The sequence below is a fragment of the Balaenoptera physalus genome (genome assembly GCF_965194825.1).
Source record: "Balaenoptera physalus genome assembly, chromosome: 9".
Taxonomy (NCBI): Eukaryota; Metazoa; Chordata; class Mammalia; order Artiodactyla; family Balaenopteridae; genus Balaenoptera; species Balaenoptera physalus.
Genome location: NC_138888.1, coordinates 104,320,934 through 104,343,355, shown reverse-complemented (window position 1 = coordinate 104,343,355; position 22,422 = coordinate 104,320,934). Strand labels below are relative to the sequence as shown.

Sequence of the window (22,422 nt, the reverse complement as noted above, 5' to 3'; positions counted from 1 at the left end):
TTCTGACCAAAATAAGGATTGTAAAAGAATGTGCTCAACTCTGACATTTTCTCAATAAGGACATGATATTAACCTCCTGTGCAATAAAATAGTTCCACCCAATTTCCCAGAATGAGTTCTTAATTTAACTGGTCATTTGAAGTGCATTTATGTATAAAGAGTGCATAGTCTTATCTGAAAGGAGGAAACCAACTATAGATTAAAATTTTTAATGTAAAACAGAAATGTAAGAAGAATATTGATGGAACTAGTGAAGGTTAAGAAGAAAATATTACTTACAAAAAGTTTCTTGAAGTTCATCAGAACAACCAAATGTACAGAATTTAATGATATATTTTAATGTATATACTTGAAAGATGAGGACTGACATAATTAAATATGTAATACATTAAATATTTGAGAGGACTTCTGAGGAACAAATTTGCAAAGAACTAGAATAGTACTAACGTATTAAGAGAGTGGTTGATGCCCTTTCTTCAGAAAATAAATTATTCTGAAATGTTGTAGCGCAATTGTATCATCAATGTCCTTAGAAGAAAGCTAAACTGAAAATGAAGTCATAAAAATCTAGATTTATAGCAATACTTGAGAGCATTAGTATGCATTTTATACAGTATATCAAGAAATAGATTATATTCTTTCTAACTTTGATTCTAATTTATAGGTCGATATCCTGTTTATCAGAGGAAAACTTCTTCAGAACTCAAGAACTGATTATAAAAACATCCTTTCCTTGTTACAATCTTGTATCAGTCCTTGTATTCTGATATCACATTCGTATTTTAACATTTACATATTGAAGTATATATTTTAATATAAAATAAATTAAAGCATTTGGTTGTTTGAACTTACATTCCTCAAATTAGTGAAATTAATTTATACCAAAATGGTATATAAACAAATAAGTCCACTCTATTCTGTGTAGTGTTTGTTAATAATTTAAGAAGAAACATGAATAAAGTTTCCTTTATCTGCTTATATCTTAAATAGTATGTATTAAAGTAATTGTCTATCTTCTTGAGTCTATTTAATGTTTACCTTTAAATAAATAAACTCCATTTAAGGTTGTTAAAATTAAACTTAGCCTGCACCTAAAACTTAGCTATAAAGCTCAAATACTGCATGGGTCTGAAAGATAAAAAGTGCATTTAAGAAATAAACTTTATATAAAATGAAATTTTTCAAAATGAAAAATTTTAATCCAAGAGGTTTTAATTTTTTCCAGGAGTACAACTTTCTAAATCAAATAATATAACTGTCATATTTTGAAAGTCCAGCTTCACCCCAAAACTATTTTTATTTCCATTACAGTTTTTATTAAGAAAAAAGGAAAAAAGTTTTTACCACAAAAAAAATAGATTTGCTGACAACTTTGATCCTATATTTTTAAAATTTTTTTGCAGGATGGCTACAGCAACTATAGAAATGTTCAGAAGTTTCAAGCCTGATTACACAGCCCACTTGTCCTTCCCTTCTTGTTTCCACATATCTTTCTCCATAAACTCATAGTTCCTGATGATTTGGCAATTTCTTCCTGCACAGAATAGATATGCAATGATGCAGGTAAAATGACAGGAAAGTCAGGTCCCCAATTTTTTTTTTTTTTTTTTTTTTGCTATACAGAGAAATTTATTTATTTTTTATTTATTTATTTTTTAACATCTTTATTGAAGTATAATTGCCTTACAATGGTGTGTTAGCTTCTGCTTTATAACAAAGTGAATCAGTTATACATATACAATATGTTCCCATTTCTCTTCCCTCTTCCATCTCCCTCCCTCCCACCCTCCCCATCCCACCCCTCTAAGTGGTCACAAAGCACCGAGCTGATCTCCCTGTGCTATGCGGCTGCTTCCCACTAGTTATCTATTTTACATTTGGTAGTGTATATATGTCCATGACACTCTATTACCCTGTCACATCTCACCCCACCCCCTCCCCATATCCTCAAGTCCATTCTCTAGTAGGTCTGTGTCTTTATTCCCGTCTTGCCACTAGGTTCTTCATGGCTTTTTTTTTTTTTTTTTTTTCCCTTAGATTCCATATATATGTGTTAGCATACTGTATTTGTTTTTCTTTTTCTGACTTACTTCACTCTGTATGACAGACTCTAACTCCATCCACCTCATTACAAATACCTCCATTTCATTTCTTTTTATGGCTGAGTAATATTCCATTGTATATATGTGCCACATCTTCTTTATCCATTCATCTGTCGATGGACATTTAGGTTGCTTCCATGTCCTGGCTATTGTAAATAGAGCTGCAATGAACATTTTGGTACATGACTCTTTTTGACCTATGGTTTTCTCAGGGTATATGCCCAGTAGTGGGATTGCTGGGTCGTATAGTAGTTCTATTTGTAGTTTTTTAAGGAACCTCCATACTGTTCTCCATAGTGGCTGTATCAATTTACATTCCCACCAACAGTGCAAGAGTGTTCCCTTTCCTCCACACCCTCTTCAGCATTTATTGTTTCTAGATATTTTGATGATGGCCATTCTGACCGGTGTGAGATGATATCTCATTGTAGTTTTGATTTGCATTTCTCTAATGATTAATGATGTTGAGCATTCTTTCATGTGTCTGTAGCCCATCTGTATATCTTCTTTGGAGAAATGTCTATTTAGGTCTTCTGCCCATTTTTGGATTGGGTTGTTCGTTTTTTTGTTATTGAGCTGCATGAGCTGCTTGTAAATCTTGGAGATTAATCCTTTGTCAGTTGCTTCATTTGCAAATATTTTCTCCCATTCTGATGGTTGTCTTTTGGTCTTGTTTATGGTTTCCTTTGCTTTGCAAAAGCTTTTAAGTTTCATTAGGTCCCATTTGTTTATTTGTGTTCTTATTTCCATTTCTCTGGGAGCTGGGTCAAAAAGAATCTTGCTGTGATGTATGTCATAGAGTGTTCTGCCTATGTTTTCCTCTAAGAGTTTGATAGTGTCTGACCTTACACTTAGGTCTTTAATCCATTTTGAGTTTATTTTTCTGCATGGTGTCAGGGAGTGTTCTAATTTCATACTTTTACATGTACCTGTCCAATTTTCCCAGCACCATTATTGAAGAGGCTGTCTTTTCTCCACTGTATATGCTTGCCTCCTTTATCAAAGATAAGGTGACCATATGTGTGTGGGTTTATCTCTGGGCTTTCTATCCTGTTCCATTGATCTATATTTCTGTTTTTGTGCCAGTACCAAACTGTCTTGATTACTGAAGCTTTGTAATATAATCGGAAGTCAGGGAGCCTGATTCCCCCAGCTCCATTTTTCGTTCTCAAGATTGCTTTGGCTATTCGGGGTCATTTGTGTTTCCATACAAATTGTGAAATTTTTTGTTCTAGTTCTGTGAAAGATGCCAGTGGTAGTTTGATAGGGATTGCATTGAATCTGTAGATTGCTTTGGGTAGTAGAGTCATTTTCACAATGTTGATTCTTCCAATCCAGGAACATGGTATATCTCTCCATCTATTTGTATCATCTTTAATTTCTTTCATCAGTGTCTTATAATTTTCTGCATACAGGTCTTTTGTCTCCTTAGGTAGGTTTATTCCTAGATATTTTATTCTTTTTGTTGCAATGGTAAATGGGAGTGTTTTCTTAATTTCACTTTCAGATTTTTCGTCATTAGTGTATAGAAATGCAAGAGATTTCTGTGCATTAATTTTGTATCCTGCTACTTTACCATATTCATTGATTAGCTCTAGGAGTTTTCTGGTAGCATCTTTAGGATTCTCTATGTATAGTATCATGTCATCTGCAAACAGTGACAGCTTTACTTCTTCTTTTCCAATTTGGATTCCTTTTATTTCTTTTTCTTCTCTGATTGCTGTGGCTAACACTTCCAAAACTATGTTGAATAATAGTGATGAGAGTGGGCAACCTTGTCTTGTTCCTGATCTTAGTGGAAATGGTTTCAGTTTTTCACCATTGAGGACAATGTTGGCTGTGGGTTTGTCATATGTGGCCTTTATTGTGTTGAGGAAATTTCCCTCTATGCCTACTTTCTGCAGGGCTTTTATCATAAATGGGTGTTGAATTTTGTCAAAAGCTTTCTCTGCATCTATTGAGATGATCATATGGTTTTTCTCCTTCAATTTGTTAATATGATGTATCACATTGATTGATATGCGTATATTGAAGAATCCTTGCATTCCTGGGATAAACCCCACTTGATCATGGTTTATGATCCTTTTAATGTGCTGTTGGATTCTGTTTGCTAGTATTTTGTTGAGGATTTTTGCATCTATGTTCATCAGTGATATTGGCCTGTAGTTTTCTTTCTTTGTGACATCTTTGTCTGGTTTTGGTATCAGGGTGATGGTGGCCTCATAGAATGAGTTTGGGAGTGTTCCTCCCTCTGCAATATTTTGGAAGAGTTTGAGAAGGATAGGTGTTAGCTCTTCTCTAAATGTTTGATAGAATTCACCTGTGAAGCCATCTGGTCCTGGGCTTTTGTTTGTTGGAAGGTTTTTAATCACAGTTTCAATTTCAGTGCTTGTGATTTGTCTGTTCATATTTTCTATTTCTTCCTGGTTCAGTCTCGGCAGTTTGTGCATTTCTAAGAATCTGTCCATTTCTTCCAGGTTGTCCATTTTATTGGCATAGAGTTGCTTGTAGTAATCTCTCATGATCTTTTGTATTTCTGCAGTGTCAGTGGTTACTTCTCCTTTTACATTTCTAATTCTATTCATCTGAGTCTTCTCCCTTTTTCTCTTGATGAGTCTGGCTAACGGTTTATCAATTTTGTTTATCTTCTCAAAGAACCAGCTTTTAGTTTCATTGATTTTTGCTATTGTTTCCTTCATTTCTTTTTCATTTATTTCTGACCTGATCTTTATAATTTCTTTCCTTCTGCTGGCTTTGGGTTTTTTTTGTTCTTCTTTCTCTAATTGCTTTAGGTGCAAGGTTAGGTTGTTTATTCGAGATGTTTCCTGTTTCTTGAGGTAGGCTTGTATTGCTATAAACTTCCCTCTTAGCACTGCTTTTGCTGCGTCCCAGAGGTTTTGGGTCGTCGTATCTCCACTGTCATTTGTTTCTAGCTATTTTTTGATTTCCCCTTTGATTTCTTCAGTGATCACTTCGTTATTAAGTAATGTATTGTGTAGCCTCCATGTGTTTGTATTTTTTACAGATCTTTTCCTGTAATTGATATATAGTCTCATAGCGTTGTGGTCGGAAAAGATACTTGATATGATTTCAATTTTCTTAAATTTACCAAGGCTTGATTTGTGACCCAAGATATGATCTATCCTGGAGAATGTTCGATGAGCACTTGAGAAAAATGTGTATTCTGTTGTTTTTGGGTGGAATGTCCTATAAATATCAATTAAGTCCATCTTGTTTAATGTATCATTTAAAGCTTGTGTTTCCTTATTTATTTTCATTTTCGATGATCTGTCCATTGGTGAAAGTGGGGTGTTAAAGTCCCCTACTATGATTGTGTTGCTGTCAATTTCCCCTTTTATGGCTGTTAGTATTTGCCTTATGTATTGAGGTGCTCCTATGTTGGGTGCATAAATATTTACAATTGTTATACCTTCCTCTTGGATCGATCCCTTGATCATTATATAGTGTCCTTCTTTGTCTCTTGTAATAGTCTTTATTTTAAAGTCTATTTTGTCTGATATGAGAATTGCTACTCCAGCTTTCTTTTGATTTCCATTTGCATGGAATATCTTTTTCCATCCCCTCACTTTCAGTCTATATGTGTCTCTAGGTCTGAAGTGGGTCTCTTGTAGACAGCATATATATGGGTCTTGTTTTTGTATCCATTCAGCCAGCCTGTGTCTTTTGGTGGGAGCATTTAATCCATTTACATTCAAGGTAATTATCGATATGTATGTTCCTATTCCCATTTTCTTAAATGTTTTGGGTTTGTTATTGTAGGTGTTTTCCTTCTCTTGTGTTTCTTGCCTAGAGAAGTTCCTTAAGCATTTGTTGTAAAGCTGGTTTGGTGGTGCTGAAGTCTCTCAGCTTTTGCTTGTCTGTAAAGCTTTTAATTTCTCCATCAAATCTGAATGAGATACTTGCTCAGTAGAGTAACCTTGGTTGTAGGTTTTTCTCCTTCATCACTTTAAGTATATCCTGCCACTCCCTTCTGGCTTGCAGAGTTTCTGCTGAAAGATCAGATGTTAACCTTATGGGGATTCCCTTGTGTGTTATTTGTTTTCTTTCCCTTGCTGCCTTTAATATGTTTTCCTTATATTTAATTTTTGACAGTTTGATTAATATGTGTCTTGGTGTGTTTCTCCTTGGGTTTATCCTGTTTGGGACTCTCTGTGCTTCCAGGACTTGATTAACTATTTCCTTTCCCATATTAGGGAAGTTTTCAACTATAATCTCTTCAAATATCTTCTCAGTCCCTTTCTTTTTCTCTTCTTCTTCTGGGACCCCTATAATTCGAATGTTGGTGAGTTTAATGTTGTCCCAGAGGTCTCTGAGACTGTCCTCAGTTCTTTTCATTCTTTTTTCTTTATCCTGCTCTGCAGTAGTTATTTCCACCATTTTATCTTCCAGGTCACTTATCCTTTCTTCTGCCTCAGTTATTCTGCTATTGATCCCATCTAGAGTATTTTTAATTTCATTTATTGTGTTTTTCATCATTGCTTGGTTCCTCTTTAGTTCTTCTACGTCCTTGTTAAATGTTTCTTGCATTTTGTCTATTCTATTTCCAAGATTTTGGATCATCCTTACTATCATTATTCTGAATTCTTTTTCAGGTAGACTACCTATTTCCTCTTCATTTGTTAAGTCTGGTATGTTCTTACCCTGCTCCTTCATCTGCTGTGTGTTTTTCTGTCGTCTCATTTTGCTTATCTTACTGTGTTTGGGGTCTCCTTTTCACAGGCTGCAGGTTTATAGTTCCTGTTGTTTTCGGTATCTGTCCCCAGTGGCTAAGGTTGGTTCAGTGGGTTGTGTAGGCTTCCTGGTGGAGGGAACTAGTGCCTGAGCTCTGGTGGATGAGGTTGCATCTTGTGTTTCTGGTGGGCACGTCCACGTCTGGTGGTGTATTTTGGGGTGTCTGTGGCCTTATTATGATTTTAGGCAGCCTCTCTGCTAATGGATGGGGCTGTGTTCCTGTCTTGCTAGTTGTTTGGCATAGGGTGTCCAGCACTGTAGTTTGCTGGTCGTTGAGTGAAGCTGGGTCTTGATGTTGAGATGGAGATCTCTGAGAGATTTTTGCCGTTTGGTATTACATGGAGCTGGGAGGTCCCTTGTGGACCAGTGTCCTGAAGTTGGCTCTCCCACCTCAGAGGTACGGCCCTGATGCCTGGCTGGAGCACCAAGAGCCTTTCGTCCACACGGCTCAGAGTAAAAGGGAGAAAAAATAGAAAGAAAGAAAGAAAGAAAGAGGCTATAATATAGTGAAGTAAAATAAAGCTATTGTAAAGCAAAGCTATACAGACAAAATCTCACCCAGAAGCATATACATATACACTCACAAATAAAAGGAAAAGGGGAAAAGTTAATATATCCTGCTCCCAAAGTCCACCTCCTGAATTTGGGATGATCCGTTGTCTATTCAGGTATTCAACAGATGCAGGCACATCAAGTTGTTTGTGGAGTTTTAATCCGCTGCTTCTAAGGCTGCTGGGAGAGATTTCCCCTTATCTTCCCTGTTCGCACAGCTCCTGGGGTTCAGCTTTGGATTTGGTCCCGCCTCTGTGTGTAGGTCGCCTGAGGGCGTCTATTCCCCACCCAGACAGGACGGGGTTAAAGGAGCAGCTGCTTCGGGGGCTCTGGCTCACTCAGGCCGCGGGGAGGGAGGTGTACCGAGGAGGCGGGGTGAGCCTGCGGCGGCCGAGGCCGGCGTGACGTTGCACCAGCCTGAGGCGGGCAGTGCGTTCTCCCGGGGATCTTGTCCCCGGATCACGGGACACTGGCAGTGGCGGGCTGCACAGGCTCCCGGGAGGGGCGATGTGGAGAGTGACCTGTGCTCACACACAGGCTTTTTGGAGGCGGCAGCAGCAGCCCCAGCATCTCACGCCCGTCTCTGGGGTCCGTGCTGATCGCCGCGGCTCGTGCCCTTCTCTGGAGTTCGTTTAGGCGGAGCTCTGAATCCCCTCTCCTTGCGCACCGCGAAACAAAGAGGCATGAAAAAGTCTCTTGCCTCTTCGGCAGCTGCAGACTTTTTCCCGGTCTCCCTCCCAGCCAGCTGTGGTGCGCTAACCCCTTCAGGCTGTGTTCACGCAGCCAGCCCCAGTCCTCTCCCTGCGATCCGACCGAAGCCGAGCCTCAGCTCCCAGACCCGCCCGCCCCCGCGGGGGAGCAGACAAGCCTCTCGGGTTGCTGAGTGCTGCTCGGCGCCGATCCTCTGTGCGGGAATCTCTCCGTTTTTCCCTCTGCGCCCCTGTTGCTGTGGGATCCGCGCTGGTAGCTGCGGCTCGCGCCCGTCTCTGAAGTTCGTTTAGGCGGCGCTCTGAATCCCCTCTCCTCGCGCACCAGGAAACAAAGAGGCAAGAAAAAGTCTCTTGCCTCTTCGGCAGCTGCAGACTTTTTCCCGGACTCCCTCTTGGCTAGCTGTGGTGCACTAACCCCTTCAGGCTGTTTTCACGCCGCCAACCCCAGTCCTCTCCCTGTGATGCAACCGAAGCCTGAGCCTCAGCTCCCAGCCCCGCCCGCTCCAGCGGGTGAGCAGACAAGCCTCTTGGGCTGGAGAGTGCTGGTCGGCACCGATCCTCCGTGCGGGAACCTCTCCGCTTTGCCCTCCGCACCCCTGTGGCTGCGCTCTCCTCCGTGGCTCCGAAGCTTCCCCCCTCTGCCACCCGCAGTCTCTGCCCGCGAAGGGGCTTCCTAGTGCGTGGAAATCTTTCCTCCTTCATGGCTCCCTCCCACTGGTGCAGGTGCCGTCCTTATTCTTTTGTCTCTGTTATTTCTTTTTTCTTTTGCCCTACCCAAGTACGGGGGAGTTTCTTGCCTTTTTGGAGGTCGGACGTTTTCTGCCAGCATTCAGTGGGTGTTCTGTAGGAGCAGTTCCACGTGTAGATGTATTTCTACTGTATCTGTGGGAAGGAAGGTGATCTCCACATCTTACTCTTCCGCCATCTTCCCGAGGCCCCCCCCAATTTTTTATATAACATACAATTTTTGTATTCAGTTTGCATAATAACGACATAATGTGGAGTATTGCCTACCAAAACATGGCAAATACTTTAGATAAGAGTCTTAATTCTGGTGATCTCTACTAATTAATTTATTTTCTACTTTTTCTTTTGCCAGATAGGAAAAATAATACCAATAAGACATTTCTGAATGTCCTAATTTAACTCTATTATCTTCTTTTTTTAATTTACTTTTATTACTTTAATTTTTAAATTCTCTTCCAGTTTTATTGAGATATAATTGACATACTGTCCTGTGTAAGTTTAAAGTGAAGAGCATAATGATTGACTTACATACATTATGAAATTACAACCACAATAAATTTAGTGAGCATCCATAATGTCATATATACACAACATTAAAGAAATAGAAAAAAAAAAATTTTCTTGGTGATAAGAGCTGGGGATTTACTCTTAAAAACTTTGTACCTTTTACTACCTTCCTCCAATTTCCCTTCCCCCAAAACCCCACCTCTGATAACCACAAATCTGATCTCTTTCTGTATGAAATGGTTTGTTTGTTTGTTTTTGGAATATAATTGACCACCAACATGTTAATTCCTTGTACACATTATGTTGATTATATATACATTTCAAAATGATTACAGTAAGTCCACTACAAGCGAACCTTCAATTTGTGAACTTTCAAAGCTGTGAACGTGCATTCCCGCGTCTAGTCACATAAGTTAGTTCTATTTGAGGAGACACTGTTAATTTTTGAGGCACAGGACCCGAAATTAGAACGGTACACGAAGGTCGCAGCAGCCATTCAGAATGCAATCCAGTGCTACCGTGTCATCTAGATGAGAGAAAAAGAGCTACTACCCAGACATCACTGGATCATTTTTTTCAAAAGGGTAGATAGAATTGAATCCAGCAAGGAACCAGAACCTGTGCTATCAACGTCAGGCATGAGTGAAATTGCACTTGCCCTCTGTCTCCTATTGCTGACGATCCTTCAGCTCTACCATCTCCCACCTCCTCTCCCTCCTCCAGTCAGTAACTCTTCTTGCCTGTTCACTGGATGCCAGCCCCTGTATGCCAGCTGTTGTGCTGTACTACTGTGCTTTTCAAGGTACTATACTGTAAGATTAAAAATGTTTTCTTTATTTTTTGTGTTTGTTGTTTTATGTATTATTTGTGTGAAAAGTACTATAAACCTATTACAGTACAGTACTATATAGCTGATTGTGTTAGCTGGGTGTCTAGTCTAACTTTGCTGGACTTACAAACAAATTGGACTTAACAAACACAGTCTCGGAATGGAAGTTGTTCATATGTAGGGGACATACTCTACCCTGATAAGTCTAGTTACCACCTGTCACCATACAAAATATTACATAATTATGGACTATATTCCTCACACTGTACATTTCAGACCCATGACTCATTTATTTTGTAACTGGAAGTTTGTGCCTTTTTATCTTCCTCACCTAATTCTTTCCTCCCCCACTTCCTTCCCCTCTGGTGATCACTTGTTTGCTCTCTGAATATATGATCTGTTTTTACTTTGTTGTGTTTGTTCATTTGTTTTGTTTTAATAATTTATTTATTAGCAAAATTATACAACATTTGTCTTTCTCCATATGATTTATTTCACTAACCATAATAAACTCTAGGCCCATCCATGTTGTCACAAATAGCAAGATTTCATTCTTTTACGTGACTAGTATCCCTTTGTGTGCATGTATGTGTGCACATGTGTGTTTGTATAGGTATATATACATCTTCTTTATTCATTTATCTCTTGATGGTCACTAAGAATGCTTTCACATCTTGGCTATTGTAAATAATGCGGCAATGAACATTGGGGTGCATATATCTTTTTGAATTAGTGTTTCTTTTTTTCTGGAGATAAATACCCAGGAGTGGAATTGCTGAATCGTATGATAGTTCTATTCTTAATTTTCTGAGGAAATTCCATACCGTTTATATAGTAGCTGCATCAATTTACTTTCTCACCAATAGTGCAAAAAGTTTCCTTTTGTACACATCCTCACCAACATTTGTTGTTTGCCGTATTTTTGACAATAGTCATTCTGATAGGTATGAGGTGATATCTCATTGTGGTTTTGATTTGCATTTCTCTGATGATTAGTGATGTTGAGCACCTTTCCATATGCCAGTTGGTCATCTACATGTCTTCTTCAGAAAAATGTCTATTCAGGTTTTCTGCCATTCTCTAATTATGCTGTTCATTGTTTTTTTTTTGATGTTGAGTTATATGAGTTCTTTGCATGTGGTGTGGGAAAGTAGTTCGGTTTGATTTCTTTACATGTAGCTGTCCGGTTTTCCCAACACCATTTATTGAAGAGTCTGTCTTCTTCGCACTGCATATCCCTGACTCCTTTGTCAATTATTAATTGGCCATATAAGCATGGGTTCACTTCTGGATTCTCTATTCTGTTCCATTGATCTATGTGTCTTTCTTTTTACAAGTACCATACTGTATAGATTACTGAAGCTTTGTACTACAGTTTGAAATCAGAGAGCATGAAACCCCTAGATTTGTTCTTCTTTCTCAAGATTGTTTTGGCTATTCAGGGTCTTTTGTGTTTCCATACAAATATTAGAGTTACTTGTTCTAGATTTGTGAAAATCGTCATTGGTATTTTGATAGGGATTGCATTGAATCTGTAGATTGCCTTGGGTCATATGGCAATTTTAACAATATTAATTTTTGCAAACCACACAGTATATCACAATATATTTGTTTCTGTCATCTTCAATTTCTTTTGTTTGTGTCTTCCTTTTTTTTTTTTTTTTTGAGTAAATGACTTTTGCTTCCTTAGATTTATTCCCGAGTATTTTACTCTTTTTGATGACGTTTTTTTTTCTTAATTTCTCTTTCTGATAGTTTGTTTTAGCATTAAAAATGTGAGAGTTCTGTATATTCATATTGTATTCTGAAAATTTACTGAATTCCTTGGTAAGTTCTAGAAGTTATTTGGTGGCATCCCTAGTATTTTCTATGTATAGTACCATGTCATCTGCAAACAGTGACAATTTTACTCTTTCCATTCCAATTTGGATGTCTTCTGTTTCTTTTTCTTTGTCTGATTGCTGTGGCTAGGACTTCCAATACTATGTTGAATAAAAGTGGTGAAAGTGGGAATCCTTGTTTTTTTCCTGATCTTAGAGAAAATACTTTCAGCTTCTGATCATAGAGTAGGATGTTCTGTGGGCTTGTCACATATGGCCTTTATTATGTTGATATATATTGCCTCTATTTCCACTTTTTTGAGAGTTTTTTTTATCATGAATGGATGTTGTATGTTGTCAAAAGCTTTTTTTGCATTTATTGAGATTATCATGTGATTTTTATTCTTCAATTTATCAGTGTGGTGCATCACACTGATTGATTTGCAGATATTGCACCATCTTTGCATCTCTGGGATAAACTCCACTTGATTATGGGGTATGATCATTCTAATGTTTGCTAAAATTTTATTGAAGATTTTTACATCTATATTCATCAGGGATATTGGTCTGTATTTTTCTTTTCTTTTCTTTTCTTTTTGTATTTTGTTTGGTTTTGCTATCAATGTGATGCTGGACTAATAGAATAGGTTCAGAAAGTTCCTTCCTCTACAATTTTTTGGAATAGTTTGAGAATTACAGGTGTTAATTCTTTAAATGTTTGATAGAATTCACCTGGACTTCTGTTTGTTGGGAGTTTTTAAATTACTGATTCAATTTCATTACTGGTTACTGTTCTGCTTATATTTTGTATTTCGTCCTGATTCAGTCTTGGGAAAATGTACATGCCCAAGAATTTATCCATTTCTTGTAGGTTTTCCATTATATTGGCATATAATTGTTCATAGTAATCTCTTATGATCCTTTGAATTTTTGTGCTGTCAGTTGTAACTTTTTCTTTTTCCTTTCTGATTTTATTTATTTGGCCTCCTCTTTTTTTGGATTAATCTGGCTAAAGGTTGATCAATATTGTTTATCTTTTCAAAGAACCAGTTCTTAATTTCATTGTTCTTTTCTATTTTATTTATTTTTTTAGTTTCTATTCATTTATTTCTACTCTGATCTTTATTATTTTTTTCCTTCTATCAACTTGGGGTTTTGTGGGTTGTTCTTCTAGTTCCATTGTTGTAAGGTCTTGTTGTTTATTTGAGACTTTTCTTGTTTTCTGATGTGGGTTTGTATCATTATAAAATTCTCTCTTAGAACAGCATTTGCTGCACCCCATCGGTTTTTGATACTTGAGTTTCTGTTTTCATTTTTCTCCAGATATTGTTTTAATTTCCTCTTTGATTTCTTTAGTGACCAATTGGTTCTTTAGCCAATATTGTTTAGCCTGCATGTATTTGTGTTTTGTGCAGAATTTTTTTCTTGTAGTTGATTTCTAGTCTCATATCACTGTGGTCAGAAAAGATGCTTTATATGATTCCAATCTTCTTAAATTTACTGAGACTTGTTTTGTGTCCTAGCATGTGATCTATCCTGGAGAAATTTCCATGTGTAACTGGGTGCTGCACACCCCTACTATTATTTTGTTACTGTCAGTTTCTCCTTTTATGCTTACTAATATAAACCTTATGTATTTAGGTGCTCCTATTTGAGTGTATATATATTTACAATTGTTATATATTTTTTAGATAGATGCCTATATCATTATGGGAACTTTTGGTTTGTTTGTTTTATAATAATGTGTCTCTTTGTCTTAGACTCTATTTTGTGTGATGTAAGTATTATTACCCTTGCTTTCTTTTTGTGTCTATTTACATGGAATACCTTTTTCCACCTCTTCACTTTCTACGTGTTACTTTAGGCTTGAAATGGGTCTCTTATAGACAGCATATATATGGGCTTTGGCTTTTTTATCTTCTTGCCAGTTTATGTCTTTAAATTAGGGCATTTTAGTCTATTTTGAAAATTAATAATTATTGATATATAAGCATAATTAATTTACAATCAAGTAATTTTTGATAGGTATGTACTTATTTCCATTTTGTTATTGTTTTCCAATGTTTTTGTAGTTCATTTTTGTTTCTGTCTTCTTCTTTAGCTCTCTGCATTTGTGGTGTGATGGCTGTCTTTAATTTTATCTTTGGATTTCTTTCTCTTTTTTGTGTAACTATTATAGAATTTTGGTTTGTGGTTATCACAAGGTATATAAATAGGAAACTCTCTCTCTCTCTAGGTGTTTCTTTTAAGATGCAGATCTCTTACATTCAAACACCTTTTATAAACACTGCAATTTTTACTCCCTCCCACCACATTTAATATTTTTGACATTAAATTTTTAATAATTTTGTTTTTTTATCCCTTAATTACTTGTGGATATATGATTTTACCACTTTTGTTTTTCAACATTCTTAGTAGCTTCATAAGTTGTTGATCTCCTACGTTTACTGTGTATTTGCCTTTACCAATGAGATTTTTCCTTTCATAACTTTCATATTTCAGGTTGTGACCTTTTCTTTTCTGCATAGAGAAGTCTCTTTAACATTTCTTGTAAAGTCAGGTTCGTGGTGCTAAACTCTTTTAGCTTTTGCTTGTCTGTAAAACTATTGCTCTTTCCTTCAAATCTGAATGATAGCCTTGCTTGGTAGACTAGTCTTGGTAAAAGTTATTTTGTTTTTTGTCTTTTCTTTCATCACCTTATACATATTATGCCACTCCTTTTTGGTCTGCAGTTTTTGTAAAAAGTCAATTGATTCTTATGGGATTTCCCTTGTATGTAACTAATTGATTTTCCTTTGCCCCTTTTAATAGTCTCTCTTGTTCTTTATTTTCTGTCATTTAATTACAATGTATCTTGGTGTGGTCCACCTTGGGTTGATCCTTTTGGGAACCCTTGTGCTTCCTGGAACTGGATGTCTGTTCCCTTTCCCAGATATGGGATGTTTTCAGCTATTATGTCTTCAAATATTTCCCTGCCCCTTTCTCTCTCTCTTTCTAGAACACCTATAATGTGATTATTAGTATGCTTGATGTTGTCTCAGATATCTCTTAAAATTTCTTATTTTTAAAATTATTTTTTTTCTGTTCAGCTTGAGTGATTTTCACTATTCTGTCTTCCAGTTCACTGATTTGTTCTTCTGTATCATCTAATCTACTGTTGCTTCTTTCTCCTGTATTTTTCATTTCAGTTATTGTATCCTTCAGCTCTAGTTAGTTATTCTTTACATTTGTTAAAAGCTTCTCACTGGGTTCATTCTTCTGTCCAGTACTTTGAGCAGCTTTATGATCATTATCCTGAATTCTTTATCAGGTAGATTGCTTATCTCCACTTCACTTAGTTCTTCTGGGTTTTATGTCTCCAACACATTCCCATACCACCACATTTTACCTAATTCTCCATTTTTATATTCACATATTAGGTATTTTTGGTTTATGTGTTTTCTTTTGTTTTTTTAATCTTGGGGAAGTGTCGTTATGTAGAAGTCATTCTATGTGACACAGCTGCATACTTGCCTCTGGTTACCAGGGCTATATGCTCTTGGGGCATCCTCTATGTGAGCTTATCAGCCCTTCTGTTTTCATTGGTCTGACCACTGTGGGCATGCTGGTAGCTATGTCTGGTCTCTGGCCCAGTTGGTTGCTGGGTCCTGCCTATTGCGGGGACTGCCAGCCACTGGTATATGGGGCCAGGTTCTGGTATGGCTGGCTATGGTGGCCAGAGTTCCCAGAGCTGGTGTTGGCCTGCTGGTGTGTCGGGCCACATCCCAGAGTGGCTGTCTAATGGAGCCAAGGTGCCCACTATCTGGTGCCACTAGCTGGTGTGTGGGGCTAGCATCCAGGGGTTCCCATTCTAGTGTTTATCCACTGGTAGGTGAGGCAAGGACTCGGGGCTAATACTAAACCACTGGTGGGTGTAGCTGGTCCTGGGTCTCTGGCTACAGGGTTGAGGATCCCAAAACTGGTGTTATCCCATTGATGGGTGAGGACAGGTCCTGAGCTAGTGTCAGCCCATTGGTAAGCAGAGCCTGGTCTTGGGGTCTCTGGCTACATGGTCCTGGGGGTCTTGGAGCTACTGTTGGCCCACTGATGGGCAGGGCCATATCCCAATGTGGCTTGCTGAGGTGCTCCCAATGGGCCCAGGGCTTGTGCCAGCCTACTGGTGGCTGGGGCCAGGTGTTGTGCCCTCTGGTGGGTGAGAATGTGTCACAGAGTGCTTTCGGGTTCAGGAAGTCCTATAGCTGTTGGCCTGCTGATGAATGGGACTGTGTCTGCACACTGCTAGATGCTTGGCCTGGGTGGTCCCAGGACTGGCTGACCAGCTATTGGGTGAGGCTAGGTCCAGGTGTTAATTATCTAGAGGGAGGACTCCCAAATGACACTTGCCCATACCAATGTCTCTGTGGTAGAATGAGCTCCACAAAATGGCTGCCACCAATGTCTCTGCCTGCAGGGTGAGTACCACTTGCCTTCTGCCTCCCCTGGAGGCTTTCCAAGATCAGTGACTGGGTCTGACTCCTTTCAGATTACTGTCTCTGGGCTGGGATTCAGAGCATGTGAAATTTGGTGTATGCTCTTTAAGAACAGAGTCTCTGTTTCCTACAACCCTCTGGGTCTCCCAAAAATGAGCCCTGCTGATCTTCAAAGTCAAGCATTCTGGAGGCTCATCTTCCTGGTGCAAGACCCCTGGGCTGCAAGCTTGATGCAGGACTCATTCTCCTTGGTTCTTGGGGAGAACCTCTTCAGTTGTGTTTATCCTCCCATTGTGGGTCACCCACATGGGGTTATGGGTCTTGACTACACTGCACCTCCACCCCCCTACCCTTCTCATTGTGGTTCCTTCTTTATATCTTTAGTTGTATCTTTTCTGCTAGACTTTAGGTAATTTTCATTAACAGTTGCTGTGTAAATAGTTGTAATTTTGGTATGCCCATGGGAGGAGGTGAGATCCGAGTCTTCCTACTCTACCATCTCAGCCACTCCCTGTCCAATTTTATTCTTCTTTTGTATCTTTTTTATTTGGTCCCTGAAGTCTTCATCATTCTTCTCTTGCATACTCACCTACAATTTTATAACAACTTAGGTTATTCAGAAACCATTTTCTTGAAAAAGTAGAATAAGAATTTATCAGAAACTGCCCTGAATCCCAATGTATGGAAATATTCAATAATAAGGTTTGGGTCTACATCCTCTATGTTCAGATAACTCTCAGTAGACATTTCTGACCCAGCACTGATATTTTAAAACACCACGCTCTCTCTTAAAAAAAATGTTCTCTCTTTTTGATACATTGTGAGCATTTTTACAACAGAATTTTGGTTTTTTTGTTTACCAGAATGCATATTAGTATTACTATACATTTTTAAATATTATATATCCTGTTACTAAGTATAATATCAGGTAAGGAATAGACATTCAATAAATATTGGCTGAATTAGTACCTTTGTAAGTGAGAAGAATCAATAGATATTCAAGATTTTAAAATAAGCATCAGAATTTAAAACTATATACACACACATATTCTAAGGTGTAAAATGCTTTTTTTATTCTTTAAACATAAGAGAAACTTGTCCAGATCTATTCTGCAGACGGAAAAAAGCCCTGATATTAACTTCATCAAGAATAATACTCACATAGATAAATCAATTCTGAATATATGGCACAGTTTCAATTTATTTGCACTTTTTACCCCCTAGAATGAAATAGAGTACAATTATGGAATGAATAACAATGTATACCTCTTAGCTTGTGATTTCGATTAAACCTTCTAACATTCCTGAGCCTCATTTTCTTAGACTGTGAAATAAGAATTATAATAACATATTTTAAATATATGCAACATTTCTGGGAGGATTAAACTAGAGAAGGGTCTTAAAATCTTTATAATCTCTAATACATTTTTTAATGAAATCATGTTATCAGTGCCAATAAATAAACCTATTAATAAATAGTCATTATAGTCTAACATCTTTGTTATTGAAAATGTGGACCCGTAAACTAATGTCATTAATGCATTAATGTCACCTGAAAAGTTGTTAGAAATAAGATATCTCAGGCTCTACCTCAGCAAATCTAACTCAGAATCTGTCTTTTAACAACATTCTTGAACAATTCACATATATGTTACATTTGGGAAAACACTGGTTTAAGATATGTCTGAAATTCACAAATATGGTGGGAAACAATCATGCAACTTTTGTGATAAAACACATTTTCTTACTCAAGATAACAAATGTTTATATTTCATAATAGTTTATGAATACTTTCTGGTCTTTTGACAAATTAAGAGTTAGTTTTCCCTTCTAATTTGAGATTAAAAAGATAAGATATTTTATATCCTATTTCGGTGATGCTATACAGTGAGTAGGAAAGACGGATTAATTTCTCATGGTAGTGTTTCTTGTCATCAACATTCAAAGAATATCCTCACATGAGGTGGATTGGATTTGTGAGTTTTTCCCCCTGTATCAGGTTCCTACTTTCATTTCCTCCAATAATTAGTTGTTTTGAGGACCATTATATTTAATTGTTTATCTCCCTCCTCGAATTCCATTTTTTAAAATGCAGTTTGAATTTCAGTATTGAGGAGAAAGCCAAAGCTTCAGTGAGCCTGAGCCAGTGAATCATAAAAGCTCAAAGAACAAAACCACAAAGCTGATGCAGACCCGATTTTTATTTCTGGGGGCAAACAGTCCTTTACAACTTTCTATTATCCCAGCTGCAGTTTGAAAGATGTAATTTAGGAGCACAATTGAGGGGACAGATGCTTCTTTTCTAATAGTGGTGGATTCCAGGTATTTTTCCAGAATGTTTAGAAGGCAGAAAGATAATTTTGTGTACATTTAGGAGGCTACAGAAAACATTTAAATCCATACCTACAATAACATCAGTAACAAAATATTATTTTAAATGTAGTGATTGATCAAGGGGACAGGTTTTGCCTGAATGTGGTCCAGTTAAAAACAGTATAACTAAAATCATCCTGTTCACTTATCAAATACGAAGTGAGCACTTACTTTGTGACAGTCATTGGGCAGCACATGGGGCATATTGTGCTGAGCAGAGGTGAGTGGACAGCAAACAGGTAAATACCATTAATACAACACAATCTTACTAAGTGATGTTATATTTCTCATAACTATGTAAGGAAAAAATGTAACAGGAAGTTCTTATTACAGTAACTATTTAGGAAATAACTCTCTGAATAAGTGATGTTTAAAAATAAGATCTTAAAATTAAGTAGCAGTTATTCTTATAAATAGTGGGTAGAGCATAGTGTCAAGTAGTGGATCTAAGCATTGGAAAGGCTTAAGTGGGACATTGTCAAAAAGGCTTCAGCAGTAATTGTCAGAAAATTAGCAGAAAAATACACAAAAACTGTTATTTAATATACCAGATGATTTATTACCATCAGCATTATCATTGTGCACCAGAAGAATGCACACACACAAAAAGAAATAAGCCAATATTCAGCTGAACTGTTTCTAATAAAAAAATGTATATCATGTGGAAAAATTAACTTGTTATTCATAACTTAAAGTAATTAATCTCTCAGAGCACATTTTTACAAAGTAATATTTAATGAGTAAACTCATCATTTTAAAACATTTAAAATAGTGTATTATCACACTAAGACTTACATAAACCTTTTATTTTATATTTTTGTAAATTTTATCTACCTTATATATAGAAATTTTTCTAAATAGAAAAATAAAATTATTTTTTTCTTTGTTGTAATTGTGTGATATAAATTAAATTTGGTTGTTCCTCTAGTAACCACTATTTTTCTTAAAGACTATTTAACAACAAAAATAATAACCATGAATTATAAAAGTAAAACTACTATTCAACCTGTATCCCTACCAAATAGTGGGCAGTTTTTTGTTTTTTTTTTTCTCTTGGTAACAGACATTAATTATAATAAAAAATGTTTAGACATTTTTATATATGCTGACTGAAGTGCTCACTTAAAAAATACATGGCATTTGAGATTTATGAATGCATGTGTTCACCCAAAAGGTAGTTTGGTTTGAAATAGATGACACTCAACTACTTCCTGTTAGAAGTAAGAAAATGTGTTAATTGCTTTTAATATATTTTCTTACACTGTAGTCAACCCAGGCCATCTGTCCACACAGCTGCTTCTTGGTGGTTTCAGCAAAGCAAGTGAGGGTATATATTTTAAAGGGAAGTACAACTGAAAAGAACAAATCAGCCCACATTGATTGAGTTTGTATTATATGACTGCATGCTAAATATTTTTTTTTAATTTACACCAGAGTAAATATATATATATATATATATATATATATATATATATATATATATATATATATATATATACACACATACATACCAGAGTTTCACCTGGAGTAAGAAGTGACATTATTATTAGTTTATCTTGATAAACCACTTGATTGAGAAATAACTTTAGGGTTTGCATTGAGTAAAGACAACAATTAAAAAAAAAACCCAATAAGTAAACTACTTTGCTTAATATATAAGTAAAAATATGTGTTTGGGATTGAGAAGAAGTGACAGAAGACGGTTCAGAGGGGCCAGAAAAGTTTGAGACAACGTTACGGCAGAGATTTAGAAATTGTGTTGGGAAATGAGTTGAAAGTACTTTTAATAACAAGAATGATAAGTAGTCAATAGGTTATTATTATTTCTGTGATGTATTCCAGCTCATTAAAAGTTTAGTGAAGCCTGTTAGTCACACAAAAAGCTGTCACAAATATTATGATTTTGCTTGGTAAATTTCGAGAACAACACTGTGTTGATGGCCAGGTTCAGGTAAAGATCAAAAGGAAAAGGATGGTGGGATGGATTCAGACCTTCTAAACTGGACAAACTTAAGAGAAGAAGAAGCTTCCTGAAAGATAATCGTGCAAACATGTTACCACTTCTAAATTCACAGATATCATTGAGAGGAAGATGCAACTTTCCCCAAACAGACAAGACTTAATTCATTTTAATTGAATTTAATAGCATTACTTTGACTGCCACAGGCATAGGCTGGTTTTAAGGGGAAAAGTGGCCTCTGCAGGTGTTCCTTTCTGAGGAACAACACTAAGAAGTGAAGATCATTAATTTCAATATGTATTTATTGAGTGCTTTTCTATGCCAGATATTTTTTAAATTTACTACGTGTATCACAGTGAAAAAAGAAGGCAAGAATCCTTGCCCATATGATGATTACACTCTGGTGAAGAGAAAAGATACAAAAAGAAAAAAATATATAAATGAGTAAAATACTCACTATGCTAGGTGATAAGTGCTATGAAGTAAATAAAGCTGGCAAGGGAGTGCAATTTTAATTTGCGCAAAGACCTAAAGGAGATGAAGACATAAATCAGAAAAATATCTGTGTAGAGACAGAAAGATACAGGAACATGTAAAGGTTCTGAGACTTAATTCGACCTAGATATTCAAGGAGAAGTGAGGAATTCTGGGATCACAAATTATTATTGTGTCTTGCAATCAGTTTCCTCTTGATGGAAATATCACCAAATTTGTAAGGGCTACAACTAATCAATGTATGTTTATTTCATAAACAGTAATACTGAATAAGATTTCAAATTGTTTGCTCCAAATAATTTATAACCCTTAACTTATGCAAGGTCATATACTATCCTGGAATGTTATTTTAACATCACTCTTCTTATCCCTATTCCAAAAGTAAAGTAATTATCTATTATTTTGGATCCCTGTGTTATTCGATTTCACAGTTAGACAGGAAGATGAGCTAAAATGGATGAAGTATTTCTGGAGCACTCCATTCTCTTTTATCAGAATAAAACTGATAGGTGTTAGATGTACTAGAGATCCATGCATTCATTTATTCACTTAAATGTGCATTCATTTATTCACTTCAACATATTTACTGAGCAATTGCCAGCAGTGTGTTAATCACTGCAATTATGGTACTATAAAGAGATAGGATTTTGTCCTTAAGAAGGTTACATTCTGGGTAGGAAATCCATGCATTATGCAGAAGATAATGCATAATGAATTTGGAAGAATGTTCTATGGAGGCATGTAGTGGCAGGGACTCCTCTTCTTGGAAATCAAGGAAGACCTCACGAAATAAGAAGACATTAAAACTGTCTTATTGGATAAAAAGTATTATTTTGGTCAAGGAGAGAGTGATCAAAGATACTAAATAATGCTGATAATGGCAATATTTCAAGTTCCAAACATCAATCACAAGGCTAGGCAAAGTGGATAAGTTACCATTTGTAGTAACTCTGAGAAGTACAGTTTGAGCACAGTGGTAAAAATGAAAGTTTGATTTTACTTATGTTCATAAGAGAATGGAGGAGAGGAATTAGGAAGCTAGATCAAGACATAAACCTAGAGCCAGTGACAACCGTTTTAAGGAGCTTTGTGATGAATGGTGATGA

General features: G+C 36.7%; 1 long non-coding RNA gene across 1 annotated transcript in view; it reads left to right on the top strand.

Annotated features, from left to right (window-relative positions):
• The window catches only part of LOC309666668, a 28,760-nt gene extending 26,644 nt beyond the window's left edge, over positions 1–2,116 (top strand). The window contains exon 2 of the long non-coding RNA XR_014267223.1: positions 1,624–2,116. This is a non-coding gene — a long non-coding RNA (uncharacterized lncRNA). The remainder of the gene's footprint in view (positions 1–1,623) is intronic.
• The last annotated feature ends 20,306 nt before the right edge of the window (positions 2,117–22,422 follow it).